Source organism: Ovis canadensis, chromosome 18, assembly GCF_042477335.2.
Source record: "Ovis canadensis isolate MfBH-ARS-UI-01 breed Bighorn chromosome 18, ARS-UI_OviCan_v2, whole genome shotgun sequence".
Taxonomy (NCBI): Eukaryota; Metazoa; Chordata; class Mammalia; order Artiodactyla; family Bovidae; genus Ovis; species Ovis canadensis.
The window spans coordinates 40,260,615-40,283,610 of record NC_091262.1 but is presented as its reverse complement, the minus strand read 5'-3'; the positions used below and the strand labels follow the sequence as shown (position 1 = coordinate 40,283,610).

The 22,996-nt window shown below is 48.0% G+C and overlaps 1 protein-coding gene across 2 annotated transcripts in view; it reads right to left on the bottom strand.

The window, feature by feature from the left end:
• CEMIP (cell migration inducing hyaluronidase 1) overlaps positions 1-16,269 on the bottom strand; it is a 160,747-nt gene extending 144,478 nt beyond the window's left edge. For both annotated transcript variants that reach the window (XM_069559647.1, XM_069559650.1), the window contains exon 1: positions 16,030-16,269. The gene's annotated coding sequence lies outside the window, so the exon portion shown is untranslated. The remainder of the gene's footprint in view (positions 1-16,029) is intronic.
• Between the last annotated feature and the right edge of the window lie 6,727 nt (positions 16,270-22,996).

The following is a 22,996-nucleotide window of genomic DNA, read 5'->3' as shown; positions in this document are numbered from 1 at the left end:
GGGTACACATTACTGACTCTGAATTTTGCTGCAGTCCTATCCATTTACAAAACACTCTGTGGTCTGAGTGTAATCAGTAAAGAGAAGTTAACCCAGATCTCTGTGTTGCAAAAGTGATGTGGGGGGTGGGGAGGGGGGAAAGCATCTCTTTAAGGAAATGCTTTCTGGTATAAACTGATGCTGAAGCTGAAGTTCCAATACTTTGGCCACCTGATGGGAAGAGCTGACTCACTGGAAAAGACCCCAGTGCTGGGAAAGATTGAGGGCAAGAGGAGAAGGGGGTGATAGAGGATGAGATGATTGGATGGTATGATCGACTCAATGGACATAAGTTTGAGCAAACTCTGGAAGATAGTGAAGGACAGGGAAGCCTGCATGCTGCAGCCCATGGGGCTGCAAAGAGTCAAACAAGACTTAGTGACTGAACAACATCAAGAGGGTTGAGTTCCTTTAGGGCTGACTGGTTTGATCTCCTTGCTGACCAAGGGACTCTCAGATATTCAGGGTAACCTCGATGGGCTCAATTAACTGAAACCACTGAATGTCTAATTGCAACTCCAGGGCAGAGAAGAGCTAAGGGCTGGAAGGTCACCTTGGCACCTCTGCAGAGAGCACTCAGGGTACCCATCTCACCCAGTTGAGCTGGCCTATTTGAAATGAACCAGCACCCTTCACAGTGATGACTCTGTCCTCCCTAAAGGTGAGCCATACATGAAAACTCTGTCCCTTTCAACCACATTCCTTCCACCACCTCTGCTGCAAGTCAGTCAAACAAAGAAGTCAGGAATCTGCCCAAGAATTTGTGAAGAATTAGGAAGGTGTTTATAAAAATTCAGCATAGGACTTTACTGGTGGTTCAGTGGTTGGGGGTCTGCCTGCCAGTTCAAGGGATAGGGGCTCTATCCCTGATCCAGGAGGATCCCATGTGCCACCGGGCAACTAAGCCCATGCGCCACAACTACTGAAGTTCTCCTGCCCTAAAGCCCCCACTCCGCAACAAGAGAAGCCACTGCAATGAGAAGCCTGTGCAGCACAGCTAGAAAGTAGCCTGCCCGTTCACCACAACTCGAGAAGAGCCCGAGCAGCAACAAAGACCCAGCACAGCCATAAATAAATAAATACACTTCACAGTTTTTAAGTATAAAAATAATCAGCACAAAAGTCACAGGATAAAGGCTCGAACACTCTGCTCTCACACTAAGAGTGGATACAGAAAGCACTGGCCTGGAAGGAAAATTCCAAAGACACACGAGTCTCAGAACATTCTCCTCAAAGGCTCAGAGCTCAAGCTGCAGAGGGACTGGGCCTCACATGAGGCCATGCGGTCCCTGAAACACTTCCAGCTTAATGTTCTCCCTCTGGCCCCAGCACCAGTATTTCGTTATAGGCAGTGCAGTTCTTAATGCCTTCACTGGACCCTAGGAAGTACATTCTCAGGTGAGAACTGGTATTCTCAAATGGACTTCCTGCCAAGAACACGAACCTCAGAAGTGAGGGACACCCAAGCTACCTGCCACCAGGAGCAATGGTCTAGTGTCCACCTACTGATTACACCCCTCACCTCATCAAAGCCACATACAAAAATGCCCTGACTCAGCTTTGAAGGACCACCATCACCTGTCCTCACTTTTATGGTCTCATTTCCAGGGAACTCCTAGACCTTCCCCCAAATATCTGATTTCTGGATTCTCTAAACTAAATCCAGGCTGGTCCTTCCCTCCTAACCTTCTCTCCTCCAGCCAGCAAACCAGATACTCCTTCAAGGCCCAATCAAACAATATTATCAAAAATCTACAAACAATAAATGCTGGACAGGGTGTGGAGAAAAGGGAACCCTCCTGTATTGTTGGTGGGAATGTAAATTGGTACAGCCGCTGTGGAGAACAGCATGGAGATTCCTTAAAAAACTGAAGCCAGAACTACTGTATGATCCAGCAACCCCACTGCTGGGCATTTACCCTGAGAGAATCATAATCACAAAAGACGCAGGCACAAAAATGTGCATAGCAGCACTGTTTACAACGGCCAGGACATGAAATCAACCTAAATCTCCAACACCAGAGGAGAGGATAAAGAAAATGAGGTACATACATACAATGGAGTATTACCCAGCCACAAAAAGGAATGAAATTGTGCCATTTGCAGAGATGTGGACAGACCTAGAAACTGTCGTACAGAGTAAAGTCAGAAAGAGAAAAACAAATATCATATATTAATGCATATATGCAGAATCTAGAAAAATGGTATAGACTAACCATTTTTGCAAAGGAGAAATAGAGACACAGACATAGAGAACACGCATACAGACACTAAGAGGGGAAGAGGGGTGGGATGAACTGGGAGATTGGGATTGACATACACACACTACTGTAGATAAAATAGATGCCTAATAACAACCTGCTGTAGAGCACAGGGGTCTTCCCTGGTGGCTCAGAGGTTAAAGCATCTGCCTGCAATGCAGGAGACCTGGGTTCAATCCCTGGTTCAGGAAGATCCCCTGGAGAAGGAAATGGCAACCCACTCCAGTATTCTAGCCTGGAGAAAGCACAGGGAACTCTCCTCTGTGCTCTGTAATGACTTAAACGCAAAGGAAATCCAAAAAAGAGGGGATATATGTAAATGTATAGCTGAGTCACTGTACATTAGTGTATTAGCAGAAACTAACACAACATTGTATACTCAAAAAAAAAAAAAAAAAACACTGCCTCCATGACACCTTGTCTCTTTCCCCAGTAAAGTTATTTCTCATCAATCTGCAGTGCTTCCATACTGTCCACCCATCTTATAGCACAGACTATAAGCACCTGAAGCCCTACCCATCTTCTCAACTGAGAGCTTCTTCATGGCACAGAAACGTCATGAAGTCATTTCTGAATCCTAGGTGTCCCAAAAGAGCTGGTGAATCAGCAACTGTGTTTGGGTTACCTGTTATTCTCAAAACGCTTTACTATGAATTACAGAATTCCCCTAAACATGCTTCCTTAAAATTTAAGAATCAAGCAACTTCAGTCATTATTTGGAGCACGGGCTTTTGGATTCACACGGACCTGGGTCCCTCTGCCAACTCCATCACACCCAGGTGAGTGACCTCCGGTGGATCAGTGGTCAGGATTCAAGCTCTCATTTCTGAGGGCCCAGGGTTCAATCCCTACTCTGGGAACTAAGATCCCAGTTGCCATGTGCCCTGGTCAAAAAAAGAGGGGAAAGGGTGAGGTGGCGGAATGCAACCCCTAGCTGGGAGGCTCATCCAAAAAAGATAAATAAAACCAAAATGTGACTCTACACCTCTCTGATCTTCAGACTTTGGAAAGATGACATCCTCAAACAACCCCAGCAGAGCAGAAGCTCAAGCTCACTCTTAATAAGCAAGATTCAATAGAAACATCATTTCTTCTCCATGTTAAAAATAGTTTCTTATTTAAAGTAACTGTATGTGGGGCATGTTTACAGTAAAAATTAACTTCATTAGCACCGGTCCTTCTCAGAAAATCCCAGACATGTTTATCTATTATCATTTGTAACAACGTTGCCCAATGATTTTAAAATTAAAAACAGAGTTCAGCTCTGCCACCAAGTAAGTTCAAGTATATACACAGCCCACAGTTAGGTCATCAAAGGAAACTCTGAGGTTCCTCAACACTGGGAACCAAGTCAGTGCCTCCGAGATGGCTGTACTTTTTATTTTCACAAAATCACTTCACTGAGAAGAAATCCTTGCTATGAAAGCTCTGAAGCCCAGCTCCTATAACTGCTTTCTCTTTTGTTCCCAGGAAATGAATTGAGAAATCTAGTGAATGCAATGCCTTCTTAAGAACTCACAGGCACAGTGACGCATCAGTCCAGCATAATTGGCAAAATATTTACCATGGAACACCACAATTCCTCTCTCCTCAGAAAGGAGTACAAGCAACGGAGAAGGGAAAATACCAGCTTCAGACAACATGGATGTCTAGAGGGGACCCGCACGCCTCTCCTCCACTTTCCCTAAGACTCCTACACCCCCAATTCAAATCAACAGATAGGTTAAGAGCCAGAGGCACATTTAGCATCCCCAAAGCTTGCTCCCCTCTCTCTGACACTGGTCTCTTTCTGTAAAAAATAATAATACCCAGATATGTTTACTGAACAAACCACATTCTCCCTCACTGAATTGATACTGCCTATGCCTTACAATGGAGCATCCCCGGTGGCTCAGCAATGAGCATTGCTCAGAGAATGGCTCAGAGTGGCTCGGAGAATCTGCCAGCAATGCAAGAGATGCAGGTTCAAATCCTAGATCAGGAAGATCCCCTGGAGGAGGAAGTGGCAACCCACCCCAGTATTCCTGCCTGGAGAATCCCATGGACAGAGATGCCTAGAGGGCTACAGTCCACAGGGTTGCAAAGAGCTGGACACGACTAGCACAGCACAGCACATGTCATACATGAAATTTTCATACATTCTGCAAAATATCTGCAGGATATTTATCCTCCTATATTGATCTGTTTTCATTCTTACAAGACAACCATATGATCTATTTATATATATTTATATATATGTTTTATTAGAGTATAATTGCTTTACAATGTTGTATTAGTTTCTGCTGTACAATAAAGTGAATCAGCTATCAGTTCAGTTCAGTTCAGTCACTCAGTTGTGTCCAACTCTTTGCGACCCCATGAATCGCAGCACGCCAGGCCTAGATGTGTACATATATCCCTTCCATCCTGAGCTTTGCACCCACCCCCGTCCCACCACTCTAGGTCATCCCAGAGAGCTCTGCATCAGAAAATATCAGAACAGAACCAGCACTGATGATAAGGACTTTGACTTCCCAACAGGAAAGAGCCCTGAAGGAGGTTAGTCAGAAGAAAGTTGAGCCAAAGATGCAAAATTTAAGATAGGACCAAAAACTCAGTCAATCAATATAACTAATATTGTATCACAACATTTAACAAACCTAAATAAATGCCAGAAATCTGTAGTGAATCAAATGTCAAAATTTTCAAGAAAGACAGAAATAGTATCACTGATTTTTCTTTTTGCCTCCAAGACCTACAGTTGCTTGTGTCTCATAAAATGGGCTTCCCAGGTGGCACTAGTGGTAAAAAAAAACAACAAAAACAACAAAAAAAAACACCTCCTGCCAATGCAGGAGATGTAAGAGACACGGGTTTGATCCCTGCGTCTGGAGAATCCCATGGTCAGAGGAGTCTGGCAGGCTACAGTCCATGGGAGTCACAGGGTCGGACATGACTGAACTGACTCAGCGCTTCGTATACATAAAAGGCTATAGAACTGACCAGTCACAAGCCTGGGGATCAGCTGTGAGCACCCGTTGGGTGAAGCTTGGGGATGGCTGTGGGAAGGGCAGAGAATGGAACCAAGTGGACTCATGGCTTAGCAATGCTGGGCAAAAAAAAAAAAAAAAAAAAAAACAACCACCTTTTGCCGAGTAACATGGAAATAGATCTGAAACATATGGATTAAATTCCTCCCAAAATAAACACAATTTTTAAAGGAAAGGAAAAGTACTTAGCCACTATGTTTGAGGTTTTCCTGAACCCAATCCTTTGGAAAATTGACACACGAGTGAATTACTCAGTGGTTATAACACAGCCGGCTTTGAAACAGGCTCGTCATAAACCACCAGTTTGTTTTTCAAACAAAAAAATGTTAACGGTTTGCCTAAATCTGCTCCCTGGCTCAGGCCGTTCGAGGTTCATTCTTGTTGTTCTTTACGGGATGGGGAACTGCTCTGCATGGTCACTGTCTGCCTGAGAAGCTCTGGGTCCTAAGCCCCAAGGATTAGGGGAGTTCAAGGAGACCTAGCTGGGAATCATGGCCCCTATTACACAGCAAGGACAAGAGCCCTGGAAAGAAGGCGGGTCATTGAAGCACTGCACTAAGAGCTAGACAGACATCCGCGATGTCCTGCAACTTCCTTCACGGTCCGGGGTTGAGACTCTGCAAGTTTCCACGGCAAGGGCACAGGTTCAATCCCTGGTCTGGGAAGGTCCACTACCATGCAGGAAAAAAAAAAGAAAGATCATTCTGTACCAGCTCCGAACCCATGGGCATCAATGTCCTCATCACTCACATGCAGGCACCTTTGCCCCCTCTGGGGAGCGGAGGGAAGGAGGCACACAGTGGGGTGAGAGCCGGGCAACGCAACCAAGCAGACAGCTCGGGCTCATCACTGGCCATCCATCAGACAGTCCTGTGGGATCTAGGAAGCCAGGGTCATTGGTCACCTGTCCTGACAGATCAGGGCAACCTAAGAGCCAGCGTAAGGCCAGCCCGAGGAGGCAAGAGGAAGCTGAATCTTCACAGTTTAGGAATCAATCCCATAGTTCCTGGTGGGCCAGTTTCCAAAGTAATGGGAGCTGATGTCAAGACCCTTGGACACAAGACCATCTGGATAGAGAGGCTGCTGATCACCAGCTCTTTCTTGACACTCCCTAGTTCAGTGGGTTGTTGGTCTGGCAGCAGACCCAGCCCCAGGCAACAGCACGTGTACATCCTGAAGGGAACCCTCACTGTCCCTTTCCTCCACTGGGGTTTCTCAAGTACCCAGTAGTGCTCTCTAGACTGAGCATGCCTTACATTCGTCACCTTAAATCAGTCACATGATGATGCTTTTAGAGTTTGCTCTGTGTCCAGGTGGTGCTACTAATACAGAACCCACCTGCCAACACAGGAGACATGAGACAGGGGTTTGATCTCCAAGTCAGGAAGAGCCCCTGGAGAAGGAGTGGCAACCCACTCCAGTATTCTTGCTTGGAAAATCCCATGGACAGAGGAGCCTGGTGGGCTACAGTCCACAGGGTCACAGAGTCGGATATGGCTGAAGTGACTTAGCACTCACACCCACACAGTGCATACAGGGAGTTCTTCAGATCCCTTTCTAAGAACAAGGACCATCCATCAGTGAGGGGTGGGGCTCCCTTCAGGCATTGTTCCATTTAGAGTATCAATTTTCTCCTTTGAGAGAGCTTTGTAAGATGCACACAGGAGCTCCAGCTTGAACTGGAACCTTCCGCCTCACCCTGGGCCAGTGGAACTTTTCCATTCTTCAGCTTCTGGCTTAACAGTCTCTTTTCAAAACTTACTCTGAAAAACATCCTGCCTTTAAATTTTACATTTGGCTAGTTTACACCGATGAAAAGAGATGAGAGATCCTGGGTAGAATTTGTTGAGTCTTATACCCAGAAATATGCTTTTATTTTTTTCCCTTGCCAACTTTTTTAGAATCTGAAAAGTCTTCGATGGTTAGACAAGGTTGCAAGTAAAAAAGCCCATTTCTGCAAGAAACTCACTGCTCTCTTTGCTTCCCCCGGTGGACAGCTACTGCTGGAGACTTCTGAGCCAGCACCTGCCACACTCCCTTTCTCACGGGGAGCCAGTGTGCCCCACATTTGTCAGAGTGTCACACAGGACACTTCTGGTATCCTTCCACTGACAACTATTGACACAACAACCAGCAAGGCATCCAGAATGTCAAGAAGAGACAGCAAGACCATCACAATAAAACTAAGATAACATTCTTCATAGGGCTGCCAAAAGCAATTAAAAACTCTCCAGGACAGAGATTTCCAAACCATGCTCCACGGAACCCCTACAGTTCTGTGGAATTCTTTAGAGGCCACAAGACAAAACCCAAACCCTCACAGCCACAGCCACATTTTCTCTGGTTTGTAAACTGGGTTTAGTAAGATTTTGTAGAAAAAAAAATTTAAGGTTAAAGTAGTTTTAAAGCACCGGCCTGAGAGACAAAGGCTCCAGAGACCTACAGATGTCCAGAGGGATGTTCTCTCTCTTCAGCTTTAGAGAGTTCATGTACCTGAGGCAACTACAGGCTTCATGGAAATTGAAGGGTTGCAAGAAATGAAATGTTTAGGCCTATCTGTGCTTCTGGATTCTTCTGCATGGCCTCCCCATTTTCCCCCATGGCATGCTGCAGTCCATGGAGTTGCAAAGAGTCAGACACAACTGAGCGACTGAACCGAACTGACTCTGCTTCTGGATTTTTCTGCAGCCTCCTTTCTGTATAGAATGCCTTCTGAACTCCACTCTCCACATTTGCCTCACCAGAAAATTCCTCTGTGTGTGCTCAGTTGCTCAGCTGTGTCCAACTCTTTTGTGGCCCCATGGACTGTAGCCCACCAGGCTCCTCTATCTGTGGGATTTGCCAGGCAAGAATACTGGAGCAGGTTGCCATTTCCTTCTCCAGGGGATCTTCCCAACCTAGAGACTGAACCTGTGTCTCCTGCACTGGCAGGTGGATTCTTTACCACTGAGCCACCCGAGAAGCCCCAGAAAAGCCCTGTAAACTCCTGCTAATCCTTCTAGATGCACCTCTTCTCATGCCGCTTCTCAGAGGAGCTTCTCAGGGGATGTCCCCTGGCTTTGCCTGCCCTCAAGCAGGCCCTCTGCCCACCGCACCTCCTGACCCATCTGTCCTAGCCCCGGTCACACTGCATGGCAACCACTGATTTGGATGTTTGCTTCCCCATGGCAGGGCTTCCCTGGTGGCTCAGTGGTAAAGAATCTGCCTGCCAATGCAGGAGACATGAGTTTGATCCCTGGTCCAGGAAGATCCCCTGGAGAAGGAAATGGCAACACACTCCAGTATTCTTGTCTGGAGAATCCCATGGACAGAGGAGCCTGGCAGGCTACAGTCTGTGGGGCCACAAAGAGCTGGACACGATTGAGTGACTAAACAACAAGAACCCCTTCATGGGACTGTTAGCTCTGGAGGACGGAGATCACTTATTCAACTATGCCTCCTTCATGGCTAACACAGGGTCTCCCCCTAGAAGATGCTCAAATCAGTAGTCAGTTTCTTCCCTGCTCCCGGATGCAGCAGTGGCGACTAAATGCAGTTGCACACCTGCATCTTGGGCTGCAGGGGCATCTCCGATGGCCAGTCCATCCCCACAGTAGTGCCATAGGGAGGGCAGCTGAGGAAGATCATTGAGCCTAGATTTCATTTTCAGGTTCCAAAAAAAAAAAAAGAATAGCTGTGATTTCAGAGTCAAATAAAGTTGTTGAAATGTAAACACGCATTCTCAGTGTCTGGAAGAGGACTGAGATGAAATTCCCCAAGTGATCTCTTAATACCACCAAAATTACACTCAAATGCCTCTGCCAGGCAAAGATAAATTGCCATTTTCACAATGGTCTTGCACTTAAAAGTAACTTGGCCCAGGGAGCTTTGGAAAATTTATTATGACCGGGAAAATGGGAAACTCAAAGGGGTTCAAGATATTTAGTCTACTGATAAGACAGCTTAGGAGTGACAACAATTATCTCCAAGAATTTGAAGGGTCGTTAGCAGGTCATTAGGAGGACACTGGCCAGCTGGGCCCCATCGACTTGGACATCAGAAATGGACTCTAACGACACCAAAACGAGCTGAGTTAGGGCTTCCCTGGTGGCTCAGTGGTAATGAATCTGCCTGTCATTGCAGGAGATGCACATTCGATCCCTGATCCAGGAAGATCCCACAAGCCTGGAGCAGCTAAGCCCATGTGCCGTAACTACTGAGCCTGTGCTCTAGAGCCCATGAGCCACAGCAAGAGAAACCACTGCAATGAGACGGACATGCACCACAGCTACAGAAAAGCCTGAGCAGCAACAAAGACCCAACACAGCCAATGAATAAATAAATACTTTTTTTCAAAAGGATGAAGACCTTAAAACAAAAGTTGCATTAGTGTCACAAAATGTCGGCAATGATGTAGGCCCTGGTGACCCAAAGGAAGCTCTGTGGACCAGCAGCATCACCTGGGAGCTTGTCAGAAATGCAGATGCTGGCCCCACCCACCCAGATCTCTCTGATCAGAACTTGCATTTTTACAAGCGCCCCAGTGACTTGCTTGCATGTTTGAGTCTAAAAAACTCTGCCATGGTACCTTCCTTGGTCCCACATGCTGAGCTAAGTTGCTTCAGTCGTGCCCAGGTCTTTACAATCCTATGGACTGTAGCCCACTAGGCTCCTCTGTCCATGAGGATTCTCCAGGCAAGAATACTGGAGTGGGTTGCCATTTCCTCCTCCAGGGGATCTTCCCAACCTAAGGATTGAACCCAGGTCTCTTAAGTCTCCTGCACTGGCAGGCAGGTTCTTTACCACTAGTGCTACCTGGGAAGCCCCACGGGCTGGGTCTGTCCTCACAGCCATAAAGTCTCAGGGCACCAGCATGAACTCTGATCCCAGAAAAGGCCACATAGTATAGTAGGCTCCTGGAGAAGTCTGCAGCCCCCCGCCACACCCCCCCACCCCGCCCACCCCATGATGAATAGAGACAAGAGAGGCAATAGTCTAGCACAAATACTTTGCATGCCAGAAGGACCCTTTTCTAGATGGGCCTTCCCTGTGATAGAAAATGCCTAATGGCTAAGCTCTTCTATGGACAGCTGAAGGAAAGAAATGCTTAGGGTTTGCAAAAGCTGTTGTCTGGTCAAAGCACTTTAAACCCAAGTTATATCTATCATGTGGCTGTCCTTGTGAAAGATTCAGATAATGCCTCAGCAATTTCCCCACATGAGGAGCCAGACTGTCCGGAGCTGGAGAGCGGAAACCTGTTCTGAGTGAATGTCGGTGGGGGAGGTGGCTGCCTGGACTCCACCACACACAAACCAGCGCTCTCTCACCTGCAGGGGGTGGGAAGGGAGAGGTGGGCTCAGATGCTTGGAGCCAAACTGAGCCTAGAGAGGGGCCCTGGAAGGTAACAGAGGAGGGGAGAATCACAGCTCCTCTCCCTTGGGGTGGGGAAGTGAGTTTCCTGGCACCGAGGGTACAAAGCAGAAAGCAAGTGTATATTTGATGACATTTCTCTGCAGGCAGCCTCTCTTCCAAACAGCCAAGTCTGAATGAAGCCTGGTACCAAAGCAGAGAGAGGAAAGAGGATAGGGAACCTCCCAGAGAGGCTAGGAGAGCCCCTGAAAGTGCAGATGTTAATAAGACTCGCTGTGATATGTACCCTGTGTGCGCGTGTGTGCTCTGTGGTATCTGAACTTGCGACCCCACGCACTAGCCCAACAGGCTCCTCTGTCCATGCAATTTCCCAGGCAAAAATACTTGAGTGGGAAGTGGGAAAGAGGTTCAAGAGGGAGGGGACATATGCATACCTACGGCTGATCCATGTTGATGTATGGCAAAAAAAAAAAAACACACAACAATACAATATTGCAAATCAATTATTCTCCAATTAAAAATAAGCAAATTAAGAATAATAAGAATAATAAAGAAAACTGGAGTGTGTTGCCATTTTCTTCTCCAGGTGATCTTCCCCATCCAGGGACTGAACCCCAGTCTCTTGGGTCTCCTGCATTGGCAGGTGGGTTCTTACCGGCTGAGCCACCAGAGAAGCCCAATAGGCACCACAGTTCTGTCCAATTTACCAAAATGTCCATCTGCCAGGCTCTTGGGAAAGGAGACTCTGGGCCCAGCTGATCAGCTGGCAAAACAGTGAAAAAAAACTCAGTCTCTGCCCAGACCCATTACCATCCTAACAGCCTACTAACCTAACCAGACCCAGGAGAGTAAGAATGTAATCACTTCCTGTTCCCTGTTGAAAAGAAACTGAGTTGCCTCCATATAATGATAAAAAAAAATGCAGCAAAAGGAGACAACTGATGCAATATCTGGAAGAGATGAACCATTTTGGTATTTGCCATCATGTGGAAAGAGAGATGTAGGGATTTCTCTGGTGGTCCAGTGGCTAAGACTCCAAGCTTCCAAAGCAGGGAGCCCAGGTTTGATCCCTAGTCAGGGAACTAAATCCCACACGCCGAAACTAAGAGTTCAAATGCTACAACTAAAGATCCTGCATGGTGCAACTAGGACCCAGACTTGTTGTTGTTCAGTGGCTCAGTCATGTCCATTTCTTTGCGACTCCATGGACTACAGCACACCAGGCTTTCCTGTCCTTTACTATCTCCCAGAGTTTGCTCAAACTCATGCCCATTCAATAGGACCCAGTGTAGCCAAATCATTTAATTAAAAAAATTTAAAACGAGAGAGATGTTCCCTAGACTGATCATGGATATGGGATCTTGTGGATTTGACTCATAAACATAACTTTGTTCCTTTTAGGAATCAACATGCTTGTATTTATCTTTTGAGTTATAACTACAAATGCAAAAAACGTTTATCCTGTCAAACTGTGCTGCTCCATCAATACCGCATGAGGTACTAAAAGGGGTCACTTAAAGCGGCAGGCCTCAAAAGACGCTGAGAGTCACCCCCATCAGCCCGCCAGCCATCCCCACTGAATGCCACACTTGCTATTTGATCTGTCTGTCCCAGCCACTCAGAAGCTGCTGCAGCAGACAGAATGCTACAGGATCCGTGAAGAGCCTCTTTCTGCCTCTCACACCAGTTCCTCCCCTTCTTTGGCCCACTACTCCAAAAGGATTCTGTAGTTAGATAGTTTTCCTACCAGTAAGTCTTGTGTGCTGGAAACTGGAACAGTACAGGAGTCCAGAGAAGAGAATCATGACTTCAAGTTCAGCCAGGGCCCACGTCATCATTCACATCACCAGGTAGACGAAAGATTCCCAGAATCCATGGACTGCATCCATCAGTTCCACTCCTTCCAGACGGAGGGAGCTAAGATGACTTTGATCTACTAAGGAAAAAAAAATATATGGAAAATCTAAGAGCAGCAGAATGTAAAACTGGCGGAAACACACACAGACACCCACACGTACACCCATGCTTTTTGCAGGAAAAAAAAATCTAACTGTGATATTGGACTCAGTACAACTCCATTATCCAAACTTCTGCATGACGTCACATATTCAACTTGGCTCAGTGGTAAAGAATCCATCTGCCAATGCAGGAGATGAGGGTTTGATCTCTGAGTCAGGAAGATCCCCTGGAGGAGGGCATGGCAACCCACTCCAGTATTCTTGCCTGAAGAATCCTATGGACAGAGGAGCCTGGAGGGCTATAGTCCACAGGGTTGCAAAGAGTTAGACATGATTGAGCATGCACACACCAGACAGAAGAACCTCAAAGACAGAGCTGGAGGAAATGTTCAGATCTATCTGTGACCACCTAAGTGGCAATGCTCCAGGCAGAGTACGGTAGTGTTTTGGCCCAGGTCTCACAGCCAAGCAAGGTTCAAACACAAGGGCATGTGCCTCCTGACTGGGAGCAACCATTCAGGGTTTTCCTAGACCATGTGCTGCCCTAGTACATCGACCCCACACTTCATCCTGCAGGAATCAAGAAATGGGGCTGCAGAGGGCACTTCCTATCAATACCCAAGGGAACCTCACCACCAAGAGGACAAGGAGTTCCCTCAGAAGATCCGAATTCCTCTGAGAGAAGGATCAGGAAGAATAGATCATCTCAACCAGAGGGCTGAGATAACATTTTGAAAATGACTTACTTTCTCCAAGTGGCACAGGTGGGGAAAACAGGCAACTGATTTGTTTCATGCAAACATTCTTCCACTGATCTTTGGTGAACACATTAGGGTTTTGTTGTTGTTGTTGTTGTTGTTGCTTTTGTTTTTTCCAACACTGTAATCAACTTCAGCACTTTCATCATTTCTATCAACAAGTTCTCAAACATGAATATAAAGTGGAGCTGGAGTCCCTATTAAACAATCACTAGGTTAGGAGAGACAGCAGAGGGCTGGTGAATGTAATCCAAAAGCAGTGCACAACCAACTTTAAAATATGCCTCTGGGAACCTCCCTGATGATCCAGGGGTTGAGACTTTGAGCACCCAAAGCAAAGGGCATGGGTTTGATTCCTGGTTGGGGAGCTAGGATCCTGCATGCTGAGTGGCATGGCAAAAGAAAAAAAGTAAAATATGCTTATAATCACTACCATTTTAGGAGCTTTCTTTGTGTTTAGCATGGATATACGAGCTTTACATTTTACTACTTAATTCTCATTGGCAACTCTGCAAGGTTGGTTGCGTTGTCCCCAGTTTCCATATGGGGAAACAGACAAGAGTTTAAGCGACTTTTGAAAAGTCACACAAGCTGTCTTCAAAAATAAATAAATAAAGATGCTTGAGTGTTTTTACTCTCTATAGGCCTTCTACAAACAGAAGCAGATCTTCTGAATTTCTGGCAATGTTAAGATGAAGGAAGCTACATCTTCTACAGAGCTGAAAAATTACAAAAAGAGCCTCAGCCAATGTCATTTCTTATCAGAGAACGAAGATGTTTAATTTGCCCAGATTAACTCCTACAGGTTCTCTGCAGCCTGTTTCCAGGCAACCAACTGCAAAATGCTCTACTGGGCTAAAGAGGAACCAATGGAAGCTTCTTTAAGAGTGTTATGCGCCTGGGAGGAAGCGATTGGGCTCGGAAAACAGCACAGCTGCTTTTGCAAAAGGATCCAAACTCATTCTCTGTAAACGTGATCTATGTGCTTTTTCTCCATTCTGTCCCCGTAACTGTGAAACTAGTATCGCCTTCTGGTACCGTATTTACTAAAGAATTTAATAAAGCGGAACATGATCCTATGTCACGCGCCTAAAACAGTTTGGAGTGTGGGGGTCTCTAATTAGGTGTGGCATCATCTCACTGTCTCAGCGTGCGTTGCACAATTACAACACCTCGGAGGGCCCCGTGGTGCTGCAGAGAAGCCCCCACGACACCACACTGAAAGTCGGGTAAGAGCTCAGGTTCTGGGCGATCTCGGAACGGGTCACAAACCACCCAGGCTTCCTTTATCCTCCTGAGTGGCTCACGTCGCCTCGGGACGGGATCCGGAGGGCTCCTGCAGACCATCGGCCCCTCTCCACCTGCCCTGTACCCCTACTCTCCCAGTCTGGAAGGAAAACCGCGCCACTTCCCCGGGAGACCCAGGGCCACCGACAGGGAGTGGAGGAAGCGGCTGGGAGCTGTCCATGGTGGCGCCGCGCCTGGGCACGCAGAGCCGCCGGCTCCCGCCCCCGGGCGCGCCCGGGATCACGCTCCAGACCGCCGGAATGGAGAGACAGACTCGCTCCCAGCCAGCAGCCAGGCACTGGCTCACACATCAAAAGTTCCGTTTTAAAAGGGTTTTCTCACCTGTGGGCAGCCTTGGCTGCACGAAGTAGGACTCAGGACCTCAAACCCGGCTCCTGGCGGCGCGCCTGGGACGGCCGTAGTGTTGGACCCTTGGGGAACCGCGGCGGTCTTGAGAGCGCGGACAGCGAGTCTGCGGCGGAAGACCTCGGCGCACTGAGCTCCTTTCTCAGGAGCACATGCGTCCCGCCGGCTTCACTCCAGAGTGTCTCTGGCCCTGATTCCCAGAGCGGCGAGCTGGAGAGCTGGCCACGGCCCTGGCCTGGGCTCCGCCAGGTCCCTGTCTTTATTCCCAACCTTATTTGACCTTTCTCGGAGCTGACATTCCTCTCCAGGGACTGCTGAACCCTCTTGCAGCGATGCCAGGTTGGGCGTCGTAGTCTAGACATCAGTAGGGGTCCTCCTGTCATCTAACATTCAATTAACCTCCACCGGCCGTGTGCCAGAGCGATGCTGGGTGCCTCTCGCCGTCGGGGAGAGCGCGCGCGGCGAGGCAGCAGGAAGCGCAGGGGAAACAAGAAGGAAGACCGCGCTCAAAGCCGAGCAGCAGGGCGCAGACCTGTCGCCAGGCGCGCGCCCCCCAGTGCTCGGTGTGAGCCGACTCCCTGTGAGCTGGACTCCGCGATCTGACCCTCGGAGCAGTCACTCCTCGACGAGACACTTCGGGGAGCAAGTATCTCCCCGGAGACACTCAGAACCGGGGAACTCTACAGAAAACGGGGACCTGCTCCCCGCCGGATGCGCTCCGAGGACACTGGCGCCCCCCCGGCACCTGCTCCTTGCAAAGTCTCACACGACCTCAGAGAAATCCCACAGCGGACGTGTGCCCATCAACAGACACGTGGACAGACAGACGAACAGACAGCACAGCACAGACTGGACAGACAAACAAGCCCATGACGCGGTGCGCTTTCCCTAACACCGGTGGAGGCGCCGAACCCCCCATCTCCCCTCCCTTCTGAGGCTGGGCAGTCCGCACAGCCCCGGCGCGCCGAGCCGGCCCGCTTACCTCTGGGTCGGTAGCCGAGACACTCTCACGCCTCGCGGGCCAGAAGCGCCGCGGCCAGAGCGGTCGGGTGGCACACTGACCGGCCCGGTTATGTCCCGGGACTCGGGCAAGCCGAGTGGTAGTTCGTCCGGGAAAGCGGGGTTCAGCCCCGGACCGCGCTCAGCTCCGCCGGCTCCGCGCGCCGCTGGCCCTCGCCAGGCTCAGCCGGGGTGCACCGCGCTGCGCTCGCCCGCGCTCCCCGGCCGCCCTCCAGAGCGGCGGCTTTTATAGAGTGCTGCCTGCTCTTCAGCCGGCCGCGCCAGGCTGGCTCCTCCCCGGGGCCCCTGACGCCCGCGCGCCACCGACCCGCCCCCCGCTGAAGCTCGCCTCCCCCTTGCCCAAGTCGGGCGGGGGCCCCGGGCCCCGGCCGGCCCCGGGCGGGCTCTGGCGGCCGCTCTGGGAGACGCAGACCCGAGCCCGCGGAGCCCGGGGGAGCCCGAGCGCGCGGAGCCCGCCGGCGGCGGCGTCAGCAGCCAGGTGAGGGCGCTGGAGCCCAGGACACGGGAGGAGCAGCAGCGGCTGGCCGCGAGAGCCTCTTCCCCGTGCTCAGAGGGTTTGGGGTCTCGGTGCGTAGGCCTGAATCCCCACTCCAAACCAGCCAGGGAAGAGGCTCTCTCGGAGAAAGCCTAGCGCCTAGCACAGAATCGCGGAGAGACGAGGTTCAGGGTTATTAAGTCTCAGAATCTTTTTTTTCCTAATCCTATCAGGGTGTAATAGGGAAGAACAGACCTGAGTCCGTATTAGATGTGTTTCTTTTGCTTTAACCTTTGTATTCTGTTGCTTTAGCAGTGTTGCCTGTAGCCTGAAATATAAAGGATAGCCCGTTCTCAAGGCTCTGACCTTTGAGGATAACACTTGTTCTTGCATAGAGAGAGAAAACGTTTCAGAAGAGAGAGTAACATTTGTCTTGTTGGAAGTTTATAGGAACACTGTGACCCGATTTCAGCGGACAAAGATTACTGTATCAAGACATCTGCAACCAGCAACCTTGCCCTTTCCCTCACCTTGCCTTTAAAAATGCTTTGCTGAAACTCTTCCCGGAGTTTCAGGTTTTGAGGTACTGCAATAGACTTTTTTTGCACCAAATTCTGACATTTCGGTTTGCTTGGCCTCATTGTGTGTTGGGCACACAAGCTTGCCTTTGGTAAGGAGAGGGTGGCTTTAGAAAGAGATCCTAGTATAAGATTAAGCAGTTGCTCCAAGTGGAAGACCTGTGGGCTTTTCTGTCAAAGGGATCTTGATTTGAAACCAGAGTCAGACACGCTAGGTATGTGACTGCGGATGGGGATCTTATCACTCCCTGGTGGCTCAGACGGTAAAGAATCTGCCTGCAATGTGGGAGACCTGGGTTCCATCCCTGGGTCAGGAAGATCCCTTGGTGAAGGGAACGGCAACCGACTCTAGTTCTCTTGCCAGAAGAATCCCATGGAAAGAGGAGCCTGGTGGGCTACAGCCCATGAGGTTGCAAAGAGTCAGACACAGCTGAGAGAGTAACGCTTTCACTTTCATAGGGATCTTAACCTCCCTGGGCCTCAGTTTCTTCATCAGGAAAACGCGTTGCTTCCTTACCAACTCATAGGATGTGAGGGCACAGTAGTGCAGGTACCTAGGTCACAGCAGGTCTTCAGTAAATTAAACTCCTCCCTGTATGTGGGGGAGAGCTCTTTGACTGGACAGACTGAGGCCCTCCAGGGTCAGATCAAAAAGGCAAAACTGGTCTAGATATTTCCTTGCTGGAGGAAACAGTCCTAGTGGAAAGAGCCCATAACAGGGCCCTAGGGCACCTGGCATCTTCTCCCAGCTCAGCCACTACCTTGCTCTGTGGTTTGGAGCCATCCATTCTCCTTCTCTGCTTGCTGTACCTCTTCCACTTTCCTGGAGCTTACAGCTCAGCCACTCGCCTGGTGGACTGGAGTCCTCCTAGAATAGCTAGTCCTTTCTCCCTTCCTTTCCAGCGCAATGTGAAAACTGACTCTGCAGGTACAGTTCTCATTCTAGGCAGCACACATCGCACTGTGAATCCATGTCTGGGCTTTGAAGTCAGACAGAAGCTGCTGGACTCTGTGTCTGTGTTTTCTGCACTGGCACAGAAGCCTTAATTACCTGACTAAACTAGGGAAGCAATACCTTGCCTCTCCAGACCTTTCTCAGAAGACTGATCTTGACCATCCCTAGGTCCCTTACCAGGATTCTCAGCCTTTCTTGACAGGTAACAGGCTGGGTACTATGGCAGATTCTCCCCCTCCCCGCCTCTCTCCCACCCAGCCTTTCCTTTCCAGCAAATTTAGATAGAATGTACCCAAGGGCCCCTGCATCCCTTCCTTAATTCCCGATTTCTTTTCTTTCTTAATAAGATCCCCCAGACACCAGGCATTTGGAAAATGCTGAGCATTTAGTGCAAATGGAGACCTTGGACCAGCCTTCAATCATTCTTGCTTATAGCAGTGAAAGTGATAAGCAGGCTCCCCCCTCCCCCGCCCCCCTTCAGGAGAGAGTAGATTTGAGACCTGCATGACACGAGGTCTTTGGTGAGACGCCTGTACCACAGGCCTCTGAGAGATGAAGCCAGTGAAGAAGGATTCCTGTCTGCTGATGGGCTCTGAGAAGTGCTTAGTCACGTTTTCTCAAAGCTCAGAAATGCCCGGCACATTCCTCGGTGTCCAGCTTTCTTTATCACAGACTGATGCCCCTGGGGAAAGAGCGATGCTGATGAATTACAAACAGGCTCTGCGTGTCTTAAACCAGATTCTCCAGCCAGAGCTCCATTCAGCACTTCCACTCAGAACTCAGTGATGGACGGGGTATGTGGGCAGTTCTTTTTTTGGATGAATGTTGGCAGCATGACTCTGACATAATTACTACCCATACTTTCCTCAATCCAAGGTCTTGTTCTTATAAATGCAGGCACAGGAGCTGGTCAAGAAAGGCCATGCTGGGTTTTCTGGTTCGTGTCAGAATCCCCCAGCAAAATCTCCAGATAGGGAAGAAAATAATCTTTTTTATTTATTAAAAAGAAAAAAAAATTTTTTTTGGCCTTGATGCATGTGGGATCTTAGTTCCCTGACCAGGGATTGAATCCATACCCCCTGCATTGGAAGTATATAGTCTTAACCACTGGACCACCAAGGAAATCCCAGGAAGTAATCTTAAATGGTATGAATCCATCCAGAAAGCCTGCTGTTCCTCCATGTGCATCTACCTCCAGCCTACCTTTCTCAGGGGAGGTGAAGCCTCCTCCACCACATCCTTATAGTAGAATGGTCTGCCTGCTTGCTGCTCCCATAAGCTGCCCAAGTCTGGTATTTTCAGTCGGCTGGCAAGACTCTGGCCAGCAAAGATAGTCCTTGCTGCAAAAGCAGCCTGCCTGTGTGACATTTAAAAGCCGGCCACAGCTGTGGCATCATCCTTCAAGTGCCACTGCTGGTTTTCCCAGGCAAACAGTGGACAAATCTGGGGCAACAGGGGGGCATGGAGAGTTGGGAAGAAGCTAGGGTAAGGAGTAAGTGCTGTCAGTTCAAGGCTTCCCCACAAGAAAATCCCACTCAGGGACACCAGTCCTAATTGTTGTTGTCGTTGTTCAGTCGCTCCGTCTTGTCCGACTCTTTGCAACCCCGCAGACTGCAGCATGCCGGGCTCCCCTGTCCTCCACTAGCTCCTGGAGTTTGCTCAGACTTACGTCCATTGAGTCAGCGATGCCATCTCCTCCTGCCCTCAATCTCTCCCAGCATCAGGGTCTTTTCCAGTGAGTCGGCTCTTCACATCAGGTGGCCAAAGTATTGGAGCTTCAGCTTCAGCATCAGTCCTTCCAATGAATATTCAGGGTTGATTTCCTAACTTTAGAATTTCCTCTAACAGCAATCACAAATAATGGGCACTTTTAAATTCTACCAACAGGGGTCGCCCTTGGACACTGAGCCTGAAGCTGGCATGCTGCTGCTACTGATAGGTCGCTTCAGCTGTGCCCGACTCTGTGCAACCCCATAGACGGCAGCCCACCAGGCTCCTGTGTCCGTGGGATTCTCCAGGCAAGAATACTGGAGTGGATTGCCATTTCCTTCTCCAGAAGCTGGCATGGAAAAGGGGGAATTCCCAGTCCTGGGCCCTGGGGCCAGATTTCCAGGACTCTTATCTGCTAAGTTCCTGTTTCCTTGGATGCAGATGAGGTTGCCCAGCTGAGAAGAGACAAGTACTCAGGTTTTCTGGTGAGTGGAGGTCCACACTGGAATTTGAGATGGGAAGTTCTAGAACACTGGCCAACCGCTTAGGAGCTGGATAGATTTCTACATCCTCCTCTTCGATGTCATCATTATTGTACAGAAAGAACATGCTTTCCTGTGTTTTTCTCTGTCTAAAAAATACATAAACTTTATGTGTGTACATGATGTTTTCCTATCAGTTCTTTTTCATAAATGCAAAAATCATATATATTCTTTGCAAAATAGCAAACAAAAAGACTTTGTAAATTCAGAAACTGAACAAAGGAGAAATCACCTAACTGCAAATATTATGTGTATAATTGAGACATTACAAAAATCTTAGAAAACACAGAAAAGCCCTAAGAAAAAAATATCACTTCTATTCAAAGATCTTCTCTGTTAACTCATAGTATATAACCAAGTACTCTTCCATAGATAAGTTACATATACAGATGCACAAATATGTACATGTGTGTATTGTGTTGGCCATAAAGCTTGTTTGGGAACCCATTCTGGCCAACCCAATAAATATTCCATAAGTAGTTCAATGTTAAACTCAAAATCTTTCTCTTCCATCAGGTCACATATCCTGGGAGAGAAGGAGTAGAGTCTCCCAAGTTCACCCTTCTACCTACAGTGTGTGTGTGCATTTAATTGCTCAACCATGACCTACTTTTTCAGCCCCATGGACTGTAGTCCACAAGGCTTCTCTGTCCATGGAATTTTCCCAGGCAAGAATACTGGAGTGGGTTGCCATTTCCTGCTCCAGGGGATCTTTCTGACCCAGGGATTGAACGCATATCTCTGTGTCTCCTGCATTGGCAGTCTGATTCTTTACCAGTACTGCCACGTGGGAAGCCCTTTACTTGCTCCTATAATGTCCAACAGAGGGTTGGTATGTAAGAAGTGTTTACACTATAAATGAATGAATACACAGATGGAACTTTTTTATTTGTATTGTTTTGTTGGCTGTGCCATGCTGCTGGCAGGATCTTAGTACCCCAACCAGGGACTGAACCCTGCAGTCAAAGCCCCGAGCTCTAACCACTGGACCAGCAGGGTGTTCCCCAGATGAACATTTGTAATTAAAATGGTATACACACAGTTGATAGAAAAAGAGACCCAAATAGTTCATAAACATTTGCAAAAACACTCAACTTTGCTCATAAACAAAGAAATGCAAAGTAGTGCTATGTTGAAATCCCTATTAGATTGGCAAAAATTCAAGTGTTTGATGATACCACTTTTGTTGGGGTTGGGGTGAGGTTGGGGAACAGAGCCTTGCCTCACACCTGGCTGATGAAAGCTCCATTTAGTACAACCTCTGAGGGCAGTTGGCCAAGATTTTCGAGAATGTACATAATATTTGACTCCGCAGTTCCACTTACAGGAATGTATCCTATAGCTAGAGTTGCACCATGTGTGAAATGACATGCACAGAGTTATACATTGCAGCCCTATTTGTAATCACAAAAAATTAGAAACAGCCTCATTGCCTAGTGGTAGTGCTACCTAACATGTTACATTCAAATAATAGAAAGTTGTGTAGTCACTGAGTTGTGTCCAACTCTTTGCAACCCCATGGACTGCAACCTACCAAGCTCCTCTGTCCATGGGATTTCCCAGGCAGGACTTCTGGAGTGGGTACTGTGTTGGCCATAAAGCTTGTTTGATCCAGGGAACAAACCTGTGTCTCCTACATTGACAGGTGGATTCTTTACCACTGAGCCACCAGGAAAGTCCACATAATAGAATACTATGCAGCTATTTTTTTTTAAAAAAAAAGAGTAAAGATCTGTTTATGTATTAAAATGAAAAGTCAAAGTGTAAATTAATGTATATAACAAGCTACTATTTGTCCACAGGGGAAAGGAAAAAGGATTATTTGCATTTACTTATAGATGCACAAGAAATCATCTAGGATGCTACAGAAGACACCAGGAACATGATTTCCTATCTTACTGGTGTTGGTTTTGGTGGGGCGACAGGATAATGGAAGATAGGAATGAAAAACAGACATGTTTGTCGTGTATGGTTTTATGCTTTTTCATTTTTGAACCAAGTAAATGAACTACCTGAGGGAAAAAGTGAATACTTTTTAAATGGCAAAAGATTAAGTTCATATGTACTAATAAGCCTTTGTTATTTAATAGTATAGCAAAGGCTTAGTGTTACATGTGAACATAATCTTATATACACATTTCCCCATGTCTTTTTTAATTTTTGGTTGTGCTAGGCGTTCGTTGCTGTGAACCCTTCTACCTACAGTGTGTGTGTGCATTTAATTGCTCAACCATGACCTACTTTTTCAGCCCCATGGACTGTAGTCCACAAGGCTTCTCTGTCCATGGAATTTTCCCAGGCAAGAATACTGGAGTGGGTTGCCATTTCCTGCTCCAGGGGATCTTTCTGACCCAGGGATTGAACGCATATCTCTGTGTCTCCTGCATTGGCAGTCTGATTCTTTACCAGTACTGCCACGTGGGAAGCCCTTTACTTGCTCCTATAATGTCCAACAGAGGGTTGGTATGTAAGAAGTGTTTACACTGTAAATGAATGAATACACAGATGGAACTTTTTTATTTGTATTGTTTTGTTGGCTGTGCCATGCTGCTGGCAGGATCTTAGTACCCCAACCAGGGACTGAACCCTGCAGTCAAAGCCCCGAGCTCTAACCACTGGACCAGCAGGGTGGGCTTTCTCTAGCTGCAGCGATCGGGGGCTACTTTTCA